The sequence below is a fragment of the Oryctolagus cuniculus genome, chromosome 13 (genome assembly GCF_964237555.1).
Source record: "Oryctolagus cuniculus chromosome 13, mOryCun1.1, whole genome shotgun sequence".
Taxonomy (NCBI): Eukaryota; Metazoa; Chordata; class Mammalia; order Lagomorpha; family Leporidae; genus Oryctolagus; species Oryctolagus cuniculus.
Genome location: NC_091444.1, coordinates 16,048,135 through 16,053,599, shown reverse-complemented (window position 1 = coordinate 16,053,599; position 5,465 = coordinate 16,048,135).

Sequence of the window (5,465 nt, the reverse complement as noted above, 5' to 3'; positions counted from 1 at the left end):
GGGATGTATTGTCTAACACTAGTGCTTATGAGCTGCATTTACTCTATCAAGATGACCAGTCACATTGGAGGACCCTCTCCTGCCGCCTCCCACTGCCTCCCCAGTGCTCCTGGGTCTGGGCGCTTGCCTACATGGCACACTTTTGGAAAAACTATGGAAAGTTTCGACGTTTCATTCCAGTATTCTCCCGACTGCTTGGCTGATCCTTGGAATGCACTGTTAGACCTTCATCCTTTTAGCATGGTTTCCAAAGGATCCAGTATAAAGAAATTTCTCACTGCTCGCTTTTACAATGTGGAGAGGAAAGAGCCCACCTGAGGCCAGTTACAGAGCAGAGATCTGGGGGGCTGGGAGTGGTTGGGCAAGTTTTGCCACCAGGGCTTGGTGGGCATGATTTTATCACCTCCAGCTGGCAAAATGTTGTGGTGCTGAAATACTGCCAGGAATTGAAACGCCTAGTCAGGGATTCTGAAGTTCTTCCCCCGTCTGGCAGGAATGACTGCTGGATTCTTGGTGGTGCAAGCAGGAGACAGCTGGGGCAAGAGCTCCATGAAGCCGCGGTGTTCTGCAGACTGATCTTCTTCAGGAGAACTCGTCATCCCTGCCTCTGGCCTTTAATCAGCCATCCAGACTTTCAGTGACTGTTCTTCCAGGCCTCCTTTTGAGATTTCCACAACTTCCAGTACTCAGAGTGGCACGGAGCTCTAGTGACTGCGGGAAATGCGTTTCCAGTGGGATGTGATGTCCCAATCATCGGTGTCCTCTTGTTTTCCTTGTTGTGGGTCTTGCATCCCTTCCACCCATGGTCTTCGTGGCAGTCTTTCTCCTAATTTCTCATCTCAGAGCATAGAACCAACTTTGGTCATTCACCTGTCTATAGCAAACCACCCTCAGCTTGGGTATGTGAAGACTTGCACTGGGACCCGCCCAGAAGAGGAGGAATTGGCATAAAGCAGGGGGGAGGTCATAGAAGACCTGCAAAACCCTTTCATCTGACCCTGCCAAAGCGAATGCAGGCAGGACTAAAATTTCAATCAATCTACAGCAGGCTAATTTTAAGATGATAATTCTGCATGGCCCACGGATGATGTTATAAATATCCAAATGGCCCTGGGCAGAAAAAAGGTTCCCCACTGCTGGCATAGAGTGTTGTTTTGAGTCCAGTGTCTCCCAGGTCCAAATGATGTCATTGGAATTCATCAGCTTCCTTCCTGCACCCAGGTGTTCATTCCTTATCCTCCAGATAGGCACCGGATGCTATACACAGCCATGCACCAGATGCAATACACGGCCAGCTAATGTTCACAGCATTGCCTTGGTCAAAAAGACACATGGAGCTCACATCCTAGTGTGCGTTATGCATGGGTTGGGCACACAAATTCAAATCCTACATTGCGGACATGGTTGTAAAGGGAATAACTAGACTGATTGACAGGAAGTAAGTCAGATGTACAGGAGAGAGGATGATGGCTGAGCATGGACAAGGTGAAAGGGGAAGAGGCTTTGTCCTACAGGGGAAGGAGTACTTGAGCCATCACCTGCTGCCACCCAGGGTGCACGTTGCCTGGAAGGAGAGCGGAAGCCTGATACGGCACTCTGATATGGGATGCCAATGTCCCAAGGGGCATCTTAACCTCTGCACCAAACACCTACCCCAGGGCTAAATTGTTCACCTGATTCTTACTAGCCTTGGACTGACTTCCTTGGAGGAAGTCATATAACCTCTTAGTTTTCTCATTGATAAAAGAAGATAAGTTTTACTATAGGGTTTTATTGGTGGTAAATGATATACTTAAAGAACTCAGTATCATTTTCACAACTTAGTAGAAGCATAATGAATGGTAACTTAATACCCTAATTAAGTAAGGTATAAATCCGAGTAGATTTTTTTCCATTTTCCATATTTCTTTTTTACTTAAAAAAAATTTGGCAACAGAATTGCAAAATTTGCTCCTGCTCTATAATGCTGTAGCACTATGATAGATTTTGTAAGGGCTTCAGGCACAGAAAATCAAGTCTGGTGTGGTTTTAAGTGTGTACACTACTTTATAGTCTGTAACACCTTGGGGGAGACTTTCAGAATGCGACCTGCTGTCTGATAGCAATTGATGTCTGTGCCTTTATTGTCATTTATCCCCTTATCTTGAATAAATGTGCCTTTGCTTTAAAAATGCTAGATGTGGAAGGATAATCTATTAAAAGACCTTCCCACTCTCGCATTCAAAAGGTCACTCGCATTTTATAAATACAAGTGAACTGATCTGTCATCCAGTCAGAAAGACAACTCACCTATCAACCCAGGGCCTCTGTCCAGTGAAATGTGACACCTCCTACATCCTCTGGGCTCTGTAGAGCAAGAGGGTTAGAGGAAAAAGCCCAAGATGCGGTAACGGCCGCGAGAACAGTGAGCCGTGAGCACTTGCTAGGAAGCACGCACCTGTTCCCCAGCTTAAAATCTCTAAACAAAGTCTGCCGCGTTTAGACTTTGCTTTAGGTAGTTTCTGATTAGTGATAGGTGTGATAGGAGCCAATTGTTGCATTCCTGACAGTGAAATTGTCACTGTTACGATGGTCATTATTAGACAGTTGTCATTATTAGACAATTGTAACACACGGGCCCCAGAACGAGAGTGAGAGACAGGGCTCTGTGCACTGTATAATTTTATATCGAAGACTTGATGCCATCAAGGATGTGGGGATAAGAGTGTGTTGGGCCCCTCCTGGCCATGACGTCCAGCCAAGGCGGTCACTGTTCTTGTTACCTTGTGACAGATCTGGGGTTGGGCATTGCCGAGACGGTTCTGGGTCCCGGAGACCAGGGGAGTCAAAAGAGTAAGACAGGAGCCTGTTGTCCGGCTGGAGCCGTGTAGGGACTTGGGTGTGGGAGAGACGTCGAGACAGGGGGCACACTCGTGATGTGGTGGCTGTGGTTTGGGTGATGTGCCCCCTCAAATTCACGGTGAAACGTATCCCCAAAGCAACGTGGGAGAAGGTCTGGCCTGTGGGCGGGGCTAAGGCTCTGGCTCATGAGTGGGGTCAGCATCCTTAGGAAAAGGAGCACCCTCCTGGCCTCCCGCCTTCTGCCACCTGGGGACACATGGTTTCCTCTCAGGAGGCTGCATCTTGGAATGCAGATGGAGCCCTCGCAGTCGGCAGCCCTGCCAGAGCCCTGATCTGCGGTGCCCCAGCCTCCAGGGCCACGAGACACAGATTTCCCCTGTTTATAAACTCCGTCTGGGTTATTTTGTCAGAGCAGCACAAATGGACCAGATAGTGATCATGGGTAGGAAATCGAAGGCCATCTGGGAACTCCAGTTTCACTGTGTGTGAGGTTCTCATCTCACAGGAGGTGGGGCAGCAGTGACAGGTGCGGGGTGGGCAGAGCCAGGGAGGGAGGGAGGGGTTGAGAGTTCACACCTGAGGCTGAAAGATCCAAAAGAGGGAGAGGTGTAGGGCCTGGGGAGAATCAAATCGTGCAGGCCCATGGGTGGCAGGGACTTGGGGAGCTGGGAGATGGGGACCCGTGGCCAGCATCTGATCACTGACCCGAGAGAAGGTGTTGCGAAAGAACCTCGGGCTAGAAGGCCATGTCCAGGGGCAGAAGTGCTGGGCTGGCCACAGCACTGATTTCCACAGTCCTGGAGCAGAGGGATTGCGAAGCAGAGAGATCAGTTGTGCAGAATGGAGGCCACCAGGCCAGAGCAGGACCAGCAAAAAGAGCCTGGACTGCGAGTGATGGCCACGGTGGGGCTCCTGCCTGACCACGCTTGCCTGTGGGTAAGGTGTGTCCTGGACACGGGCTTCCCTGTGCCGGGGCTGCGGTGGGAGTCAGATTCAGGAACGGGAGTGAACTCGTCTGGGCAAGGCCCTCGCAGATGCTGGAGAAACGGTTAAAATAAAATCTGGTCCCACGGCTCCTCCTCCCAAGCCGGTCAGTGGTTCCCCTTGCTTTGGGGCAGAGTCTGAAGGGGTTAGCTTGGTGTTCATGGCCTCATGGCCTGCGTCCCTCGTCTGACCTGGTGCCCCCCTCAGGTTCATCCTGCACTGCGTCGTACAGGGCCATGCATTGCTTGCAAGCAGGACTCTCCCTGCTGCGGGACCCCCTGCACGTGTCCCCGCTCGCCCTTGAAGCACAGACAAGGCACATTACAGGGAAACGAAGGCAGTGCAGGTGCGGCCGGTGCTCTGAGTTTGTCCCCCAGTAGTGAATCTGTAAACGCAAAGTCGTGTGAGTGCATCTGAACGACGCTGTGAGATCTCGCTGTGTCTTGCCCCCTTGAGCCAGGTTCCCTTCTCTGCGACATCTCTGCATGTATGGTGGTTGTTACGTCATCACCTTTTGTCTTCTCTCCCTTCGTCTTTGTAACTCTGGTGCTGAGACCGCTGCTTGCTACAGAGACCCCGAGTGACTGTCGGTGCATGCGTGGGCAGCCAGCCCTCCTGCACACGGAACTCGCTCACATCACGACCTATACTGACGTGTCACAGGGATGGTTTTCCATGTCTTATCTCTTCACTCACTGGATCTTTCTGTGTATCTTGCACCTGGCACACAGAAGTTAAAATAATGCTGACTGACCGAATGAAAGTGACTGTGCTTGGACATTGTGAACAAGAACTCAAGTAGAGTTTCAAGGGATAAATGACCTCCACGTAGAACCTGTAAAGGTTGTGTTTTAAAACCTATTGTTGTCCATTATAACTAAGTAATCCCAGAAGACTCTTAGCTGCATAAAATTTTCCCGTTATTCTCTCATCTGTCCAGTAGCTGCAGCTGCTGCTGTTCTGTCTATTTCCTTACAATAGACCTGGATTCTCCTCTGGGTCTCCCTGAAGTGAACACAGCAGGTGAACGTCCTATGGCTTCAATATATTGATTGAAAAAGGGGTGCCTCTTATGACTCTCCTCGTTTTACTACATCATAATCTCTTAAAGGTTATATTTATCTGCAGGATATATTTGTAAAAGTTTTGATTAGCACTATTCCTGGGTGGGTGTGGGCAAGAGATTTCTTAACCCTCTAGGAAATCATTTTAAAGAAATTGTATTCTAGTATCATAGAAAAATCATACAGTTATCTCTTTTTTTATTTTTTTATTTTTTGACAGGCAGAGTGGACAGTGAGAGAGAGAGACAGAGAGAAAGGGCTTCCTTTGCCGTTGGTTCACCCTTCAATGGCCGCCGCGCTGATCCGAAGCCAGGAGCCAGGTACTTCTCCTGGTCTCCCATGGGGTGCAGGGCCCAAGCACTTGGGGCATCCTCCACTGCACTCCCTGGCCACAGCAGAGAGCTGGCCTGGAAGAGGGGCAACCGGGACAGAATCCGGCGCCCCAACCGGGACTAGAACCCGGCGTGCCAGCGCCGCAAGGTGGAGGATTAGCCTAGTGAGCCGCGGCACTGGCTACAGTTATCTCTTAGTCAATATCTTGATTCTGGGGAAATGTTGAAGTTGAAAACTTAGAGT